Source organism: Panthera uncia (assembly GCF_023721935.1).
Source record: "Panthera uncia isolate 11264 chromosome B2 unlocalized genomic scaffold, Puncia_PCG_1.0 HiC_scaffold_24, whole genome shotgun sequence".
Classification (NCBI taxonomy): domain Eukaryota; kingdom Metazoa; phylum Chordata; class Mammalia; order Carnivora; family Felidae; genus Panthera; species Panthera uncia.
This window is the reverse complement of record NW_026057580.1, coordinates 54,951,549-54,973,510: the sequence shown is the minus strand read 5'-3', so window position 1 is coordinate 54,973,510 and position 21,962 is coordinate 54,951,549.

The window sequence follows — 21,962 nt, the reverse complement described above, 5'->3', positions numbered from 1 at the left end:
GGAAATGCAAATCAAAACCACAATGAGACATCTTATGTCTATCACAATGGCTAGAATAAAAAAAAAACATGAAACAAGTGTTGTTGAGGTTGTGGAGTTAAAGGAACTCTTATCCACTGTTGATAGGAATGCAAATTGGTCCAGTCACTATGGAAAACCGTTGGGAAGATTTTCAAAAAATTAAAATAGAAATACCACATGACTTCGTAATTCTACTACTAGGTATTTACCCAAGGAACACAAAGACACAATTTGAAAAGATATATGTATTACTATGTTTATTGCAGCATTGTTTACAATTGCCAAGATACTGAAGCAACTGAAGCATCCATCAACAGATGAATGGATAAAGTAGTGCGGCATATGTATATGTATGTGTATATATATATATACATATATATATAAACATACACACATATATGTGTATATGTATATACATATAATATGATGGAATATTACTCAGCCATAAAAAGGAATAAGATCATGCCATTTGTGACAACATGGCTGGACCTAGAGAGTATTATGATAAGTGAAGTAAGTCTGAGAAAGACAAATTCTATATGATTTCACTTATTTTTATGTGAGATCTAAACAAAATAAAACAAATGAATTAAAACAATAATAAAAGCAGAAACAGACTCATAGAGAACAAGCTGTTGGTTGTTAGAAGGTAGGGAACTGAGGTGATGGGCAAAATGGGTGAAGTGGAGTGAAAGGTACAAACTTCCAGTTATGGAATGAATAAGGCATAGCAATAAAAGGTGCAGAATAGGAAATATAGTCAATAGCACTGTAATAGTTTTCTATGGTGATAAATGGTGGCTACACTTGTGGTGAGCACAGTATAACATATTAACTTGTCAAATCTCTATGTTGTACACCTGAAACTAATGTAATGTGCCAATTATATTTCAGTTAAAAAAGTTGTCTAAAAAAAGATTTACAAAACTATGGTCAATAGTTGTGACAAAGGAGCAAAGGCAATTCAACTGAAAGAGGATAGTCTTTTCAACAGATGGTATAGAAACACTTAAAAAAATCATATGCAAAAATATGAACCCTGATCTATACTTTACATTTCATACAGATTAAATTTATTGTATATAAATTATACTTTCAATAAACCTGACTCAAATTATATAAGAACAGTGTGCTGTCCTTTATTTATTTTGCAATAATACATCCTGTACAGATAAATGTGTGCAAACACATGGAAAGGTTCAGAAATATACGCAATAATAATGTAATTCTAAGCACATTGTAACTGGGAGTGGTAGTCAAAGAAAACTTTGGACTTTCTATGAATAGTTAACAGCATTAATTCAGTGTCTGCTATATGGTAGCACTGTTCTAAGGCTTTACATATATTAGCTCATTTCATTTTCAAAGAAAGCATAAAAGGTAGATACTATAATTATCTCCATATTAAAAGGAAATTAAGGTACAAGATAAGAAATAACTTTGACAAGGTTACGTTTATTGGTAGATTAGTCATTCAAATCAAAGCAGTATTACTCAGGTTCCACACTCTAAACTGTGAAGCCATGTTGCATCTGTACTACCTTTTCACTTCTGCTCTGAACTTGTACAAAAATGAAATTCTAAATAACCTAAGGAAAAAAATAAACAAATTGGTAAGTGGGCAGGAAAAAGAGATGTTGCAGTGTCTCAAAGTCTCTGAATGGGCTTTAAAAATAGGTTACCAAAAGTAAATTGTTAAAACATATGAGCAGGAATCATACACAGGTTTTATCAATTACTACTGTTGAGACGTATGGGGCAAAAGAAATGCATTATACCAGGACTTACTTATATTAGTTTTATTTCTCTTCAAAAGCCTCAGTTTTCTTTTGGAACCTTTTTATAAAAAAAAAAAAAAATCAGTGATTATCATCTCTTCAAGAACATAGTAAAGCTTTACTTCGAAGAGTATATATTTATATAGGAGCATTGTAGGGGGCCAACAAATTGCAAATCTATTCATAGCATCACCATAGTTTAAAACTACATAAGCCACTCTCAAAGACCAGAATCTTGACGACAATGAATAGGCAAAATCTTCCCAAACTAAACATGTACATATGACATCAGGGTGAGGAGGAGAAACTTTTAATGACTTTATCATTATACCTGTCAATGCCCTCCAGCCACATACCACTATAAACATATTTGTAATCAAAATTGGTTTAGTGAATCATACAAAAATGGAGACCTCACAAAAAGAAAATGAAGGTGTTAGAAAGGACTCACAGGTTTTGCGTTTGTGTTAGGTGATTTAGAACTGAGGTCAAGGAAAAGAGGCTTGTTCATGGATTCTATCTGGTCAGGAAGAAGCCGTTAATATATAACTACCTATCTACAATGAAGGAAGAATAGAACTTAGTTAAAGATATCATTGCTCAAAAAGCACCAGTCACTCACAATAGCTAGGATAGGGAGTTTCTTGGCATATTTGTGGTTTAGAAAATATTCTTGTTTCTGTTTGTGTTCAAACATGATTAAAGAGTGGTCTTGTTTTTATCTTGATCAATCACAGTCACAGAGTGGCTTGTCTGATGTTGGTTTTCCATGAAATGGTTTATGTTTGTCTCCATAGTCTGTAAGCACCAGGACTGCATCGGCAAAATGAAACCCTGGGAGCTGATAGTTCCAGATCAGCAACCAGATGTCAGGGACGGCAGGGATTCTCTCTTTACGAAGATGAAAGAGTCAAAAAGAATGGTGAACTCATTATTAAAAGAGAACTCCATACATTTCACTCTAAAACTTACTGAAACTAGTAATAAATAATAACATTAATCTGATTAATAGGTGTACATAGAATGATTTTCAACTCCCTAATCGTTAAAGAACTACAGAAGTCAGTAGTAAAAGGTGACAAAGCAATGATTTGTGTTTGGATTCATTCTGTTTTTCTTCTCTTCCCTGTTAATTCCCTCTGATATTCCTTGTTGTTTCTGCATGTTTCCTTACTCTGGGATAATTTTATTATTATCTACTATTATCTATTTTTGGAATTTCTCAAAATCTGTTCCTTCAATTGATCAAAGTTCAATGCTACTAAAAAGCCTCTGTCATCGTTTCTACAGAGATTTGCAAACTTCTATTGTATTTTTAAAATATCTATACAAATGTTTTCATTTTTTCTATGTATGGCCCTGCATACCTCCAACTGTAAACGTGTTTAAAATTATTTGGGTCAAACAAAAATTGTTCCACTCTTGTTTTTTTCTTTTCTTGACTCCCTCCCCCCTGAATGGCAATGAAAACCATCAAATTCTGTTCCTAGTTAGCACAAAGAATCCCCTGATTAGTCCCCAATATTAAATTATGCCACATGTATGCAGAAAAATGAATTCTTTTATTCTACTTCCTGACACCTCTCCGGAGTTCAGTAGCTCTGAAATTTTACCATTTATCCACTGAATATGAACAACAATATCAGAACTATCTCTTTAAGTACCATTTTTGTCAAATTTTTATTTTTAGTTTTTATTTTCCAAAGATAAGTATAAAATATCTATTTAAAAAATCCTGACTTGGGGGGCACCTGGGTGGTTCAGTTGGTTAAGCGTCTGACTCTTGATTTTGACTCAGGTCATGATCTCACAGTCATGAGATTGAGCCCAGTGTGAGGCTCTGTGCTGACAGCATGGAGCCTACCTGGGATTCTCTCTCTCCCTCTCTCTCTCCCTCTCCCTCAGTTGTGCAGGCATGTCAGTGTGCCTTCTCTCTCTCTCTCTTTCTCTCTCTCTCTCAAAATAAATAAACATTTTTTAATCTTGTTTTGGTTTCTTCCTCCAAACTTCACAACTTACCGTTATATTAAAATTTATAGTTACTTTATTGGCATGTGTGTGTGTGTGTGTGTGTGTGTGTGTGTGTGTAGACAGAGAGTTAATTACAAAGTTATTTTGTAAGTAAGTTCTTTGGTCTTGTTGCTTATATATTTTTTAAAAAATTGATTGAATTTCAATCATTATAGATTATCATCATAGCTTATGTACCTAAAGAATCAAATCATATCTATAACCTGAATTATCACTAGAGGAAGAAGCTGTCACTGTATTCCTTTGAAAATGAAGGCTGATTGTCATACATCAAAATGCAAACAAATTCCACTGAGAATAGGCTGTCACTAGGAAAGCAGGCAATTTAGGTGAATAGCTCTGTGTGTGTGTGGTGTGTGTGTGTGTGTGTGTGTGCTGCAGAGAAAGATAGAAGGGACCTGGCTAAACAATGATCTTACAGCACACATTCTGGAAATTCTGGAAAGTGACATTTAAAAAGTAAAACTTTATCCAATTTTACATTCTTCTATTTGTAGTTTTCAATTTGTTATTTCTGGAAGGAATTGAAAGTATTCAAATCTTCCTGTTTATTACTTTATGTAGTATATACTCAAAGAGAAAATGTTTAGAACTTCTGTGTCCAAAGTATCTCAGATTATCTGCAGTATATCTGGAATATTATCTCTGATATTTTAGAATCTTTGTACCTATAGCATACTACTAAATCTTTGGCATTCTTCTGACTCCAATATTATTTATCCTTGCTTTTTAAAATTATTTTTATTTTTTCATTGTATTAAATTATAAAATTTTAGGGCCAACAAAGATATAGAAACCATAACATAAACATAAAATAAGACCATATAGGCCATTGACATGTTGCAGAAAAAAAACATAAGGCTTTCAAGGTCAATACTCCCCCGGGCATCCATTTATAATAGTACTGAAACTAGTGTTGGTCCAATTCAGTGTTAGGTCACTATTCTATGCTTCTTATCTGGATTGCTGTTAATCAAGTATTTCTCAAAATTTAAACAGCTATGATATATTAAAAGTTTTACCAGTATAATGTTTCTTTCAAGGCTATATTTTTCCTTTTGTTTCTTATTTGAGAGGTGACAATATAAATGCTATTTTAAAGAAATATACAACTACTCGGGGCACCTGGGTGGCTCAGTCAGTTGAGTGTCTGACTTCGGCTCAGGTCATGATCTTGCAGTTTGTGAGTTGGAGCCCCACATCGGGCTCTGTGCTGACAGCTCAGAGCCTGGAGCCTGCTTCAGATTCTGTGTGTGTCTCTCTCTGTCTCTTCCCCACATGTGCTCTATCTCTCTCTGTCTCTCTCTCTTTCTCTCACTCTCGAAAACAAACATTAAAAAATAAATAAATAATAAAAGAGAGAAATATACAACTACTAAAACAACCTGAACATTAACAATAACCTCTTTGAGATAAATCCTAATATGGTATTTGTCTTTTATATTAGTATAATCCTTTAAAATATTTGACAAATTCCTTCCATCTACTTTTATTGATCTATCATGAGGTTCAAACTCACAAGCAGAAATATCCCATCTAGTGATGTGCAAACTGAAACATGGGCAAAGTATCCCCCAGTATCCATCTAAAATTATAGAACTCCATGTATTAATGATCAGTCTAGTTTTAAACTACCACTTACATATTTTTATGCTTGCATTTGTATATAACATATGCTTTTATAATAGCTCTCCTAAGTAAACAACTGGGCATATAAACATTCAATATTTTTGGCAAAGCACTTTACAACAGAATGAATATTTCTTAAGTAGAAACTGCTAGATTTCTAGTAGTCTTTCAATAATTTGGTTTAGTGAATTAGTTTTAATTATTTTATCACGATATTTAATTTCCATCTATTTTTCTTAACTTTAACCATAAACAGTCACCATTCTATGATATACAACAAATAATTTCGTTACTGCATCAGATCAGTGTGCCTTGGTTTTCCAAGTGGGTGCTTGTGGTCTCTAGGTATTCAATCTGTGAAATAAATTGTCCATCTGTTGTCCTAATCCATCTGTTACTTTGACTTCAGGCATTATGACTGTTTAAATTTCTCATAAAAATACATAATTTATTATTTTGGTTTGATACTTTAAAGTGCTCAACCAATCTATTCCCAAGCCTAGTTCTTATATATTTTGATTTAAAATGCTTTTCTAATGATAATATAATATTCAAGTCAGTTTACAATCAAGTGAACGTTATCTCAAGTAGCATAATCACATTTATAATACTGTTCCTTCACTTCACTGAATGACATATGCTACAGAATGTCTTGCCCCTTAGATTCACTCACTTTTCTGAATAACTTTTATTATACCAATCATTTCTTTTTTTACAAATCTCCTTTTTCTTGACTTATTCTATCGTCATGGACTTATGCTTCTATGTAGAATTACTAGTCCTCGGATTAAGTCATTAAAAGATGAATCTGTCATTTCTAAGGGTGAAAAAAATGTGACATTTGAATTAAAAAAAAGAAGCAGGTCAAATATAGGCCAAGGAAAAAGCCCATAGAAACATAGTCTTCAGCTTTTCCTTAAGACATTTGTCTGATAATAAAGTGAATGATTTCTCATTAAATCTAAGCCATTTAACATATTATTTTTGTGTTTGAAAATGACAGCACTTTTGCTACCAGTTTTGCACTTGGGAGTTTTTGCCTCTCTTATATGTGTTATTTTTGATTATTAATTAAATAGTTTCTGAAATAATTTACGGTTCATATAAAACCACCATCATTTTTCTGTGGCATATTGTCTCTTTGTGCATCACGTTGTATTATCTGGTCTTCCCATTACAATCCTACTTTCCATTTCTTGCCTCATTTCCCCTATTTCAGCTTTTCATAGTCCCCCTTGATAAGATATTCCAATTCCATCACCCATAAATTCAATACAATGCCTGTGCCCACCACAATTTGTGGTTTTAGAACAATTTTAAGAAGTCTTAGCACATCGTGTATTTTAGCATTGATACAACTTTTTGATCAATCAGACATATTAGGTTAATGTTAAACACACAGACATTACCTTCTATCTAAAATGATCCTCATTAGAAATTTCAGCCAAGAGCAGAGGCAGATTTATCATCAATCAAATAAAGCTTAAGCTCTTGGGTCTCTAACTATCATGGTGCTTTTCCAAGGTTTTGTGAGGGGCCCCAAATTTTATATTACTGATATATTTTTAAAGGGCCCCCAAAGTGTATAGGCTTCACGGATTACAAAATCTAGATCTTTCCCTGCCAAGAAAGTATAGTTAATGATGAGACCACCATATTGCTTCTAATATTTAGATCCCCACACCAGTCTTAAAATTATCTAGTCTGATAATCTTCCCTTACATTTTTGAACACAATGCTTGAAGTTTCAGGTCAGGCCTTAGACCTAGATATCTACTTTGGACCTAACTATGAGAAAAGAGATTTTTATTTTCTGTTTGCCAATTGCAATAGCTGCAATTGCGAATCCTAGCCTGATTTGCAAAACTGTATGGGCAGGGTGATGATATATTAAATGAGAATTAACAATACCAATTTTTTAAAAAAACTAGCATTGCAGCAACACAAATAGACAGGAATACATTTATTACTAGACAAGGTAAATTAGGAAAAGTTAGGTGATTGGTGAAAACATCCAATTAAAGAAAAAATACTATCGAAAAAACAGCTTTCTAGATTTTAAGGTTAAGCCTGAAGAAACAGAAGAATGAAAACTGAAAGGATAATTGTAAATAAAATTCTGTACATTATTTTAGATTTACCCTATTAGTATTTTAAAGGTGAAGAAGATTTTTACGTTTGCATTTCAACTCAAGGGGTAACAAATTTGTTGTACTATTAATTGAGGTCAGCATCTACCATAATCATTCATCTGAGAAAATCAAAGTTTTCATTAATTTTTTCATGTAAAAATATGTAAAAATGAAATGACTGAAGATAAAGGACTTATAAAGCAGCATAACGAAAAGACCAATGCTCATTCTAAAAGCAATGCAGTAAAAATCAGGTCTGATTGTAGGTTGTCAGTCTGAACTGCTAGGTCTCATTAAGATTTCCCTGAAGGGATAGAGCCTGCTACTTCCAGGTTTTCTCTCTCTGGGGGAGCCTGAAAGACAGGTGACAGAAAATCAGATCAAACAATCAAAATGTCAGAGGTGCCTGATTCTGCTGCTCTCATGCTGGGCACATAGTAGGCACTCAATAGGCTTTGGGATGATGGATTGGCCCAGTTATATTAAGTTAAACATTCAAAGAGCAAGGCCAGAATTAAGAATAAGCTTTAGCATAAAGACTTCCATTATAAGGATCTTCTAAAGATATTAAGGTTTTTGTCTTGTTTTGTTTTAAATCCAAGGCTTGTCTATATCTCAGCTTGTATATTCCAAATGCAGTTCCCTATTTTATGATTCTGAAGGACATGTGTCTTCAGCCTCTGCAAATGCTGATCAGCTCTTTGGGAATTTGTTTAATTCTTTAAATGTTTTACAGTACTGGGACATATTTCTGCTGTTATTTTAAACCATTTTCAGGATTTATTTATGAACTTCAGTTTCTTTTTCCATGAGTTCCAAAGCATTCTACTGTGCATGTGTGTGTGTGCATGTGAGTGTGTATGTGTGTGTGTGCATGTGTGTTTATAAGGATGTAAGTGTGAGAGCAAGAGATTGAGAGAAACAGGGATTTTTCAACAGCTGCTTTTAGAAATTTGTAGTATCATATATTTCAATTTATATGTTTTTATTGTAGCATATGATGGATTCAATAATAGCTAAAGATAAATAATAGTTGTTTCTAAAATCTCACAAGTTTAAAACTCTCACTATATCCATACTGGCCAAAAAATGAGATACAGAGAGGGTAAGGATGCTCATATTTAAAATGTGATGAATCTATCTTGTTATTGTTATCTTGTTAGTGTTGCTGTAAAGCTCGATGATACAACCAATAAAGAATGCAAAAATTTTTAGAATTTTTAATTACAATAGCTTCTTTTGTAAGAATCACTTATTTAGTTTTTTACCCCATTTAAAACATGAAAGAATAAACTTCTATTTCTTATCAAAAAAACAGACCTGATACTCTGAAAGACTGCCTAGAGTTAACAGTACTGCATAAATAGCTGAGAAACCCTTTTTAATTTCTGCACACATAAAAAATAGAAGTAAAATTGGAAAGTCTGGCAAGTTGTCACACACAGGACTAGCTTTCACTAGGGGGGCTCTGTAGAAAACAACATCAGGCATGGAGAATAAGAGATAAAGACTAGACCTCTTTCATTCCCCTCTTCCCCCACCACCCCCCCAAAGTAGTGAGTTTTATAGGAAACTACAAAAATCTGAGACCCCAATGGTCAATACCATCACTATCATTCTGTTCATATCAACTTTTCTGGAAAAAGTCAACCAGAGTAACAACTTATACAGCTGATGAGGATACAAATTACTATAATACTTTGGTAAAAGTTTGTAATTATCTATTAACTTGAAAATTCACATGCTTTTATTATTTAGTTCTTTTTCTGAATGTAAGAAGAACATTCACATATTCTTGTATAACTTTATGCTCTATCAAAATTCTTGAATATATACACCAACAAACACAAAGGAAATATTTATAGCTGTTATTTTATATAAATAGCAAAAAATTTGGAAATACAAATATTCATCAATCATATAATGGATTACTGAATTGTGATGTGTATATACAATAGAACACTTAAGCAATAGCTACAACAAAATAATAAAATTTAGCCAAATGTACAGCATGAGTGGATCTCAAAAATATTATATTGAATGAATGAATAGATCAAGTCACATAGGAATATATTTACCCATTATTATTTCATTCATATAAAAAAAAACAGATTAAGCCAAATATGTTATCTTTAGCAAAGGATTAGTTAATGCACAGTTTAGGATTGTGGTAACTTCTGGGGAATCGAGAATGGGATATTTTGTGGGACAGCACAGCAGATTTCTTAGGTCCTTCTAAACATTTTATTCATTATAGTGGAGGGTACTTAATTTGCTATATTTTATTTAAACTATACATATTTAAAAATTTTGTAGATGTGTGATGTCACAGTGAAAATAAACAAGTCAGTAAATCAAAAGATGATAAGTGAAAGGAATATAAAGAAAAGTAGGATAAAGGGATATTCCAATGGTTCTGAGTAGAAGGAGGCCTACAGTATATTTTGTACATTGTTGGGAAGTATATTAATGAAAGAAGAAACAAATAAATGAAGGAAATAGTAAAAAGGGGAAATATGACAATAAAAGAAAGAAAGGGTTGTAAATAAGGAAAATGGATTAGAAAAATATTAAATACAACAGTGGCTTTTATATAAACATGGTAGCTTGAATATGTCTTTGCATCCACTCTTCCTTAAAAGCCCATTGCATTGACATCAAGTATAAGCTCACAAAGACCAAATAGAGACGGAGGAGAGAAAACACAAAATATTGCAAGCCAAAGCCTAGACGCCTCTCTCTCTCTTTCTCTCTCTCTCTCTCTCTCTCTTTCTCCATAGATATATATAAAAAGATGAGAGAGAGCCATAAACGGAAAGAGAGATCCATTTATCTGTTTATCTATACAGTGAGAGAAATATTAAACATTAAATATAAAATTTTGAATATAAGTCCTAAGAAACAGCACAGAAAACATATTACAAAAGCAGTCAAGAAAAGAGAAAAACAAAAAATATATGAGGATCAATCTAAGCAGTCAAGCAGTCATCTGAGTAGTAGGAATTGCAAAGATAAAGAACATCTTTCCTCATGAAGGAAATTAGTCAACAAATTTTATTAGAAGAGAAAGACTAAATGTCCAGATTGAAAGGGCTACTGATTGTCAAAAAAAAAAAAAAAAGAAAAAAAAAAAAGAAAGAAAGTTTAAAATGCCCCCAAGACATATCATGAAATTTTAACTGTAGGGATAAAAAAGTATGCTCTTAACAACCTTCAGAAAAAAATACTAAAGGGTCACATATAAAAGTTAAAGAACTACAATGACATGAGATTTTTAACAATATCAGGATTGGAAGGTAGAAAGTTAAGAAATACCTTGAAAATGCTGAAGAGAAATAATTTTTTTACCTAAAATTTTATGTTCAGATCCATTAACATTCCTGTGGGAAGTAGACTAAATATGCTTTCATATCACAGTATCTTCACCTTTGTCTCCTATAGAATGTTTCTCATGAAGATGGAAGATAATATGGCTGTGAAAACAGAGAAAGTAAAGAAGGAAACTGTCATCCAACAAAGAGGAAAGATGAGAAGAATTTTCAGAATAATGACAGAGTGACTCTTAGGTGAGAACCAAGCCTGGAGAAGACAAGACCTGCCTGGAGCAGAATGCAGGAGGACTGCTGAACAATCAATGTAAATTTATCCTTCCAGCGAGTTGGAGGGCAAGTTGTTGATAGATATGAAGAAAACTAGGAAAGACAACTAAAAACAAATATAATCACAGTAGATTACATGTCTCAACCTGAATAATATTCACATAATCATTATAAATCATTTTTTAAAAATGCCGGCGAGTAAACTAGATTAATAAACTGGCAAAGATGGAAGAGAGTGGTATTTGTGTGTGAGGGGAGGTTAAAAGAAGGTTAGATTCTCCTATTTCACCTTAGGAAGCCTATAGACCTAAATGTAGGACTCTATAAAAACCTAATATTATAGTTACCAATATCTGGAGGGAGTGAGTAGGATGGAATATCAGGAAACAGAAGAATAAAGATTTTATTTCTTTAATTATTTAATGTTTTTATTCACTTTTGAGAGACAGAGAGAGACAGAGCATGAGCAGGGGAGGGACAGAGAGGGGGAGACACAGAATCTAAACAGGCTCCAGGCTCCGAGCTATCGGCACAGAGCCCTACGCAAGCCCAACCCATGAACTGTGAGATCATAAACCTAGCCGAAGTCAGATGCTTAACCGACTGAGTCACCCAGGTGCCCAAGAATATTATTTTTAGCAAAATAGTATAAGTTTATTGCTTCAGTAAACCAGAAATCAAAGCTGGGAATCAGTGATGCATAAAAAAAAAATAAAAAATAAACTGGTTTATTCATAAATCTCATAAAATTATTTGTTCTTTAAAAAGTTGTTTTGTATAAAACGTAGATAAAACCCAATTTAAGAGCACGATGACAAGAGAATGATAAGAGTATAAATACAAAAGGTAGTGGAAGGAGGATGTAAACTTCTATGTCTGTTTACAGACATAGACTAGTCTATGGATATTCCTCTTCCTTGGACTCTGCTGTTATTCTTTCCAATTTTTCATTTTCCTTTCCTGGATTCTCTTCCATATCCTTCTTTCCTGCTTATATATAATTTGGATTTTCCAACTCTCTTTTTGTCTTTTTAGTCATCTTGGCCTTGTTTTTTTCCTACTCTTCTAATATCATAGGGTTTTAGTTTTATTTTTATTATTAAAAATTTTTTTTAATGTTTATTTTGAGACAGACACGGAGAATGAGTGGCGGTGGGGCAGAGAGAGAGAGAGGGAGACAGAGAATCCGAAGCAGGTTCCAGGCTCTGAGTTAATAGCACATAGCCTGATGCAGGGCTGAAACCAACTAACTGTGAGATTGGGACCTGAGCTGAAGTCGGATGCTTAACCAACTGAGCCACCCAGGCGCGCCAATTTTTATTATTTTAATTTAATTTTCTTTACTTTAAAATTTTTTTTTTAATGTTTAATTACTTTTGAGAGACAGTGTGTGTGTTCAAGTGTGGAGGAGGGGCACAGAGAAAGGGGGACAGAATAGAGCTGGATATGCAGGGCTCAAAACTTATGAGAGCCATGAGATCATGACCTGAGTTGAAGTCAGATGCTCAACTGACTGAACCACCCAGAAGCCCCATAGGCTTTTATTTAAAAACAAACAAATAAACAAAGAAAAAAACATGAAACATATTTCAATAGCTCTCCCAAAATATTTTAATATTTGGACATGCCTCTTTCATTAACATGGGTTCAGTGGTCCTCAATGGATTCAGAGTAAGTTTAATATGAGAAAGGTTATTAAAATCACCAGGGAAAATTTTCAAATTATATTTGCCCTTAGCTTCTCATTTGGATAAGATTCCTTAGAGTCCTATAATTTGAAAACTATCTACAGATAGTTCTAATAGAGTTTTAGAGAATGTCTCAATATGGACTATTTTAGGTTTCATCCTTTTGTTAAACTTTATGTTCAAATTATCAAATGCTCTTGGCAGCATGACTGAGAATCCCTTGGATAGCAGGGACTAAAATGTTCCTCAGTCAGTAGCCCAATAATGGGATCTATAAGTTCTTTCTATTATTGAAACACATAACTTACATCTTAACCGGGGATTTGAATAATTTACTTCACAGAAAGTCATTTAGGTAGCTATCTTTTTGTGCAATGACATAGCTGATTTATCATACACACTTTCATCCATAACAATATGTTTAAAATAAAAATAATTAATAATTTTAACAATATAGGCCAACATTCTAACTTGACTGATACAAATCAAATAAAATGAAAGGTAATACTAAATCATAATGAAAGTACATTTATTTTCAATAAAATATGTAATCTGAAAGAAACAATACACTCACACTGTTCTTCACTGCTTTCCAATATGCCCTATATTTTCAAAACCTGATTTTCTGCACATAAGGATTATCATGTAAAATGTTATCTTCACTTGCCATTGGACAAGTTCATATACATATGTCAAGACCCCTGTCTGCATAAAGGCCTTCCCAATTCCAGATGTATTTAGTTTTTCCCCACCTTTTATAATTACAGCACACTTTAAACTTTTTATAAAAAGTATAACTTTTTAAAAGCTTGAAACCTAGTCTGCTATAAGCCTTTTGAGGATGATGACCTTATTTTGTGCTTTTTTTTTGTATCTCTGGAATTTGGAAAATCAATAGATTATATTTTTTACATTTTATGAAGACATTTTGTGGATAGATGAAATTAGTCAGAATAGTACTATGAACCCTCATATTATACACATGACTCAGAATCACCAGCTCTTATAAGTATACATTTCAGTATGTATCTCTAAACGACAAGATCAGAATACCATTTGCACCCCCAAAACACATTTACAATAATTCCTAAATATCATGAAAAATCAAATTAGTATCCAAATGTCCTCAATTGTCTTTTTGTTATGCACACAGAGAAGTGGTGAGCATGAGCAAGCTTACACCACCCTGTGAGCACCTATTTTTGTATTTTCAATAATTTTGTGAGCCCAGTGTTAAATTCAGTCATAATTAAAAATTAAATTATAGAACCATACTATTAAATAAATCATATTAAATTTTTAAGGTAAGAAATGCTAAAAACCTCCTCACTTTCTAATTATTTTACTACCTTTTTCTAATGCCTATAATCTTGAGATTATTTAAATCTATTGTATCTGTATGGTGGAAGTACTCTATACTATTGTACAACAGTTAATCTTTTCTCAAGTCTAACTTCAGTGATGCCATGTTAGTAGTCTGAAATCAACCATAGTGAAAATACATGTCTTCCTGTTCCTAGCTGTGTGCATTTAAAAATCAAGAAACAATGAACTGTTCAACCCTAATGAGAAACTCTACTGCCAAGGTTGAGATTTGTAATAATGGTTCATTAAAAAATAAAAGCTCCTTGGAAAAATATCTGATTCCAGATCTGGAGTAGAGTATGTGTAGGATGAACCTGAAGTATCTTAGACAAAGTAACATAGAAGCTATAATTACTAGTGGGCTCATATTAAATGAAACAAAACAAACTTTAACAGACTACTTCAGTCAGAGATGGGACAACATGAGCATCAAAAAGAATAACTGCAATAGATCAAAAGACATCAAATATGCTAATATACTCGGATTAATAATTATAGTAAAAATACATATTTATCACCTTTATTACATGGTTGGTAATCAATTGTTATTCTAAATGATTGATAAATATAAGAACAATCCAATGATTCACTCTGCATTTCCTATGTGAACTATACTTCGTGATACCTAGAATAGTATAAAGAATTCCAGATAGTGAATGAGAAAGATGGGATAGAATTAAAACATCACCATTTTTCCATCCTTAAAGAAATAATGGAAGGAGATAATCATCACTGATGGCAGCTAAAGCACTTAGGTGAAAGGCTAACAGTGAATTTTAGATGGATGGATCAAATTGAGAGCATCTAGACACACTGATCAAAATTCACCTCACAAAAAGAGAGATGGTCAGACATCACGTGTCTCTCATAAAGATGCTCGGAGAAGACAGAACACCTCTCCGTTATCCTTGTCAAACTGTACAGTATTAAAGATGTGTAAATCAGGGCACCTGAGTGGCTCAGTCAGTTCAGCACCTGACTTCAGCTCAGGTCATGATCTCATGGTTCGTGAGTTTGAGCCCCATATCCAGCTCCAGCTCCGTGTGGACCGCTCAGAGCCTGGAGCCTGCTTCTGATTCTGTGTCTCTGTCTCTCTGCCCTCCCCTGCTCATACTCCTCTCTCTTTCTCTCTCTCTCTCTCAAAAGTAAATAAACATTAATTTTTTTAAAAAAAGATGTATAAATGGATGTGAGAATAACTATATAAAATTTGAAAAATTATTGTCTAAAATTTAATAAAATCACATTTTTCACTTGAAGAGGAACAGTTAGGACATTTCATAATGCTAAAACATTTTTTTAAATATATTTCTTTAGAAAGTCATTTTTTCTAAGTGACTGTCATGGCAGTAGTGAAAAATTTTAAAGCTCATGGTATAGTTTCAACATTTTGAAAATTATCTCCTTGTTGTTAAATAACTCTGAAAACTCTTTGGCAATGAGGCTTATTAATTGATTATAAATTATACTTTAAAACCTTTGCACAGAAAATGCATGATAATTGTTAATATCTGACTTGCTATGTTATAATCTTATTAATTTATATTTATTATGTCAACATGAAAAATGTATTTTAAAGATATAAAACATATTCAATCTATGAAAGATCCAAACTTAAGATAAAAATAGTAAATAAAACTCTGCTAAAGATATAATTAATCATTATCTGTCTCCTTTTTTCCCTCATGCACACATGTGGATGCACCAATGTGTACCCACTATATCTACCTACCCATCTGTCTATCCATCTATCTATGTAACTAACTTTCCTTTGGTTAAAAGATCAAATAGATTTTGCTTTTGAATTTTATTGAATCTCACAAAGTTATATTTTACAAATTTAATTATTTCTTACATGTGAACACAATAACAAATTTAATTTCCATACAGTCATATGTATATATTATTAGGATCTGCAAAAAAATAATTCATTGGTCAACCCAGTTGTTCACTTAGTAATTGACATTGCAAACCTTGTAAAACTCTACTTGGTAAATGGCTGCATTTCCTGTATGTGGTAGAAAATAGCTGGCTAGCAGAATTAACTTGTTGCCTACTTGAGGCAGTTCTTTTTGGTCTGTAAAGAGATGGGAGGAATAAACTACATGAATGAAAGGAATTAATGACAGCATTACCAGTCAATATGAGGATATCCCCCAGCATCCCTGGCATGGTAAATCATTAAATAAAAAATATATAGCGCTTGTCATAGCAAGGCTAATGGTGCAGGTCTTTATAAAGAAGAAGCTGCCTTACGTGGTGGTATTTATACAGTCTGTACCTAGAGTGTTCAGTTTTTCTTTTAGAATGCATTGATTAGCTAGAAATGCCTTGATTGAAGGAAAGGAGACTTTAACCTTCATAATGAATAGGCCTCACATTGCTGCTCTAATGTTCTAAGTCCTCGGTTTATCTTTGTTTCTAGCAGTGTGACTCTAAATCAAGATTAAAAAGCAACTCAACATGAGGTAAAATAAAAAGAAGGTCATTTAATCACCCTGTTAGCTTCAAATGATTATTGATTCTTGGAGGCGATGTCTAATTCTGCCAGAAAATCCATTTCAGTAATGATTACTGCCTCAGTTTTATCTATGATACTGGAGGTTATTAAAAGAGGGAATCTCAAGGGAAGTATACAACTTTAGGCCATTAATATCATATTTAATATTTTTATCACAACACAGTTTTTAGCTCTGCCCTTTAACCTACAGTAGAATCAGAGTAGTCATTCAGAAATATATGACTCACTGCAATTCTAATTATTACATGTATATAGTCCTTTGGGAAACAGAAGCACGTTGAAACCATGATGGATAAATATCAAACAATGCGGGGCATATTGAACATCTATTGTTTCTTATTACCACAAATACACAGCACTCAAGTATTATGCCTACAAATATGAAATTATTGCTTTTTGTTCACTCAAATTATTTTAGAGTCATGCCTGAAATGCTATTAGAATCACAGATTTGTTAAATATAGTGAATAGAATTTTCCAAACACAGTTCAAAAAGATAAGTACAGATGATATATGTGTCTCTAACACAGATAAATAAAGCTAGGATGATGCTTTATATACGGTTTGTTAAGGGTGATGTGCCACCAGATCAGAGATTTGCTTCTCTGAGCATGTCTGTATATTTGTAGTTGTTTAGTGAAATTTAATGGAATAAGGGAGGAGGATATACATGCTGCCTAATCTAAAGAGTGACGTCTCAAGTCTGAACTGATTATTTAAACTTCTACTGAACTGTAACCAAGAATAGACCTAATAAGTGTCAGGAACCTCATGTAATGAGAATGGAGAAAAGAGAGAGATTTGAGAGTGGAATTGTTACACATTTGGTAGCAAGCAAATGTTGAACATAAGGTAAACAGAGTAATCTGAGACGACTGCGTATTTATGGAATAAGCAACTGGATGATATCTCAATAAGGTGAAATATAAGAGGAGGAGTAATTAGTAGAGAAAATTATGAGCTCAGTTTTGAAGGAAATGAATATGAATTAGAAGTTTTTATCTATGAAGTCATCAAAAATATAACTCTCATATTCACAAAATAGGCACAGCATGGAACTAAAAATTTGTGAATCTCAGTTTACAAACTGGCTGCTGAGGGAAAAGTAATCAACAGATAAAAGGGTAGTATGGAAGTTGTTTTTGAGTTGTGTACTTTTTTTGAGTCATCCTTAAGCTACAAAATATCAAAGTTTGTTAAATCAGAGTTTAATCCCATTATACCAAATATGGGGCCCTTCCATTATAATTATAAGAACAGATAAACATCATAAAATAAAATAAGAAAAGTTAATTTATATTATCATGTTACCAAATATAGGTGTTTCTACACTAATTTGCAGACTAGAAAACAGTCATATGCAAAAGGTGCTACCAAATGTTGCTATTAAGTGTATATTCACTCGATTTGTATAACTGGATTTCATGATGGTTACACTCTAGTCAGAAGAGACAGATCCATAACAAAAGTAAGTAAGTAAAATATTATGTAAACAGTGTTAATCTGCAATGAAAAAAGCAGGAAGGTGAGGCTATATGGATGTAGCCTTTAAATATAAATAGTCCACTTTAAATATAATGAGCAGGGACAACTGCGCTGAGAATGGAATCTTTGAAATAGGAACATTTTGTTATCATGTTAATAACAAAATGATGGGGCGCTTGGGTGGCTCTTTCAGTTAAACATCCCACCTCGGTTCAGGTCATGATCTTCATGATCCATGAGTTCAAGCCCCGAGCCCCATGTTGGGCTCTGTGCTGACAGCTCAGAGCCTGGAGCCTGCTTGGGATTCTGTGTCTCCCTCTCTCTCTGCCCCTTCCCTGCTTGCGCTCTGTCTCTCCCTCTCTCTCAAAACTAAATAAACATAAAAAAAAGTTTTTTAATGAAATGGCAGTCTAGATAGATCAAATTTATCCAAGTTATAAATCAATGAAATCCTGCTGAATGATAGGCATGTCTATACACAAACTTCAAATTTCAAATGCAAACTTGCATTTTTCTACTGTAATTACAGAAAAGACATTCTGAAAAATTATGCATGTATTTATGGATGCATGTGTACGTATACATAGCCCTATATTTATATCTATATCTATATATATATACACGTTATTTTATTTTAATCTTCAGTGTTTGTTTTCTTTTCCTGAACAGACACTGAGAAGATAAATTGGCGAAACGCTAGCAATACTGACAAAGAAAATAAAAGAGAAGATACAAATTGCCAATATTAGAGTTGAAATGGGAACTATCACTAGAGATGCGGTAAACCTCAATAAGATAACAAGATAATACTCTAAACAATTTTATAAACATTACTTTGAAAACTTAGATCAAATGAACCAATTCCTCAAAAATACAAACTACTACAACTCTCACAATGTGAAACAGAATTGAATAGCTCTAGAATTAACAAGGAACTTGAATTCATAATCTTAAAACTCCCTGAAAGAAATTATCAAGCCCAGATGGTTTCACTGGCAAATTCTACCAAAATTAAAGTCAGAAGTAACACCAATTCTACACAATCTCTTACATAAAATATACAAAAATACGATATAAAATATATAAATATATATAAGTGGATCATAAACATAAAAGTAAAATGTAAAACTATGAAATTTTTAGAAAGAAACACAGTAGAAATTCTGGATCTAGACCTAGGCAAAGCATATTTAAATTTGTCATAAAAAGACAACCTTTAAACATTTTCAAAAATTATAAATTGGACTTTAACAAAATTTAAAACTTTGTTCTCTAACAGATCCTATTAAAAGTGAAAAATAACCTACACTCTGGGAAAAATATTTTCCAATCACATGATAAAGAACTTATATCTAGAAGATTTAAAGTATTCTCAAAACATAACTGAAAAGAAAAACAACAGCAATCAAAATAGCACATGCAAAAGAAACATGAGCAAACATTTCACCAAAGAAGAGATACAGATGGCAAATAAACACATGAAAAGATCAACACCTTTAACCATTAGAGAAATGCAAAATCAAGTCATAGTGATATATCACTAGACACCCACCTGAATGACTATTAAAAAAAGTGACAATTCCAAGTGCTGGTAATGTTGCAGAAAAACTGGACCACTCATACCTCATTGGTGTAAATGTAAAATGGTAAAGCCACTTTGGAAAAACTGTCAAAGTTTCCTATAACACTATATATGTAACCACCATAAGATCCAACAATTATACACTTGGACATTTATCCCAAATAAATAAAAAGTTATGATAACACAAATATCCTATAGATAAATGTCCATATCCGTTTTTAAAATTTTTTTTTAACATTTATTTATTTTTGAGAGTCAGAGAGAGACAGAGCATGAGCAGGGGAGGGGCAGAGAGAGAGGAGACACAGAATCCGAAGCAGGCTCCAGGCTCTGAGCTGTCAGCACAGAGCCTGGCGTGGGGCTCGAACTCACTGACCGCGAGATCATGACCTGAGCCGAAGTCAGACACTTAACCAACTGAGCCACGTAGTCACCCCTGTCCATATCCATTTTATTTAAAATAGTGAACACCTGAAAAAACCCAAGTGTTCTTAATGACATGAATGGTTAAACTAATTGTGGTGCATTCATACCATGGACTACTACTCTGCAATAAAATGGATCAAAATACTGATAAACATAAAAACCTAGAAGAATATCCAAGAAATAATTTTGAATGAAAAAGGTAAACACAAAAGGTACTGCTATCTTTATAAAACTCTTTTCAAATGACAAAATAATAGAAATGAAGAATGATTTTTGGTTCTAGGATTTAAGATGGGGTGGGGTATGAGGGAAGTGGGTATGGTTATGGGTAACATGATCTTCATTCATTTGTGCATTTCAAATGGATTAATTCCTAAAAGTTGTTAAATTTGGCTAGAATGTCAATTTGAAAATTGTTACAAAAATTTAAAATAATTTCAGGTTATAAAATTGTGAGAGAGAGTAAATTTTTTCTATATACTCTACATTATTTGTGCACAAAATGAATTTAAAACATTCCATGAGTGGGAGAATATTTTCTAGGTTGTGTTCTGGCATGGATAGCTATAAATAAATCAATTTAGAATCCACAGCTTGCATATTGTATCTCCTAAAATTTAAGACACCATTTTAAGAGTTCTGAAGAGAGTACAAGCAAGTCCCTGGATGAATGTGAGGCAGTCTTGTAAACTGCCTGAAATTTGAAATCATTTTTTTTCAAAAAAAAATATTTAATGTTTATTTTTGAGAGAGAGGGAGAGGAAGAGAGAGAGAGAAAGAGTAGGAGAGAGGGAGACACAGAATCCGAAGCAGGCTCCAGGCTCTGAGCTGTCAGCACAGAGCCTGACGCAGGCCTCAAACTCACAAAATGTGAGATCATGACCTGAACCGAAGTCCGATGCTTAACCAACTGAACCACCCAGGTGCCCCTGAAATTGTTTCTTAAATCCCACAGCAATCCAATGGAAAAGGATGAAAAACCTACTGGCTCAGGGTGCTTAAGCATACAACCTGAATGATCAGTGGTTGATCATTAATCTATGCTGACCTAGGGGTGAACTCTAGGAAATAAGCTTAAAATGAAAACAAGGGGGTGTGCCATGGTGGCTTAGTCAGTTGATTGTTGGACTCTTGATCTCAGCTCAGGTAATGATCTCACAGGTTGTAGGATTGACACCCATATCAGGGTCTGTGCTGACAGTGCAGAGCCTGCTTCAGATTCTCTCTCTCCCTTTCTCTCTGACCTTCCCCTGCTGATGTGTGCATTCTCTCTCTCTCTCTCTCTCTCTCTCTCTCTCTCTCTCTCAAAATAAATAAACTTCAAAAAAAGTGAAAATAAATTGAGCATGGGCACTGGAGGCTTAATGCCATGGGAAAAACAGATTTAACAGAATCAACCCAGCAAATGCACTGAAAAAATAAACAAATGAACAACAACAAAAAAAAAGTAATAACAATAAGCCCGGAGGAGTGAGGAAAAGAATCCTGAGTTGATATAATATATTATATAAATTTTTCAGTTTGCAACAAAATATTATATGACATGTAAAGAAAGGGGAAAGTGTGACCCATACCTTGGAAAGGAGCAGGCAACAGAAAATGCCTTTGAGTAGTTCAGATGTTTTTAACCTAACAGACAAAGATTTCAAAGCAGTCATTATATGCAGTTATAGAACCAAAAGAAACAATTTTTAAATAATTAAAG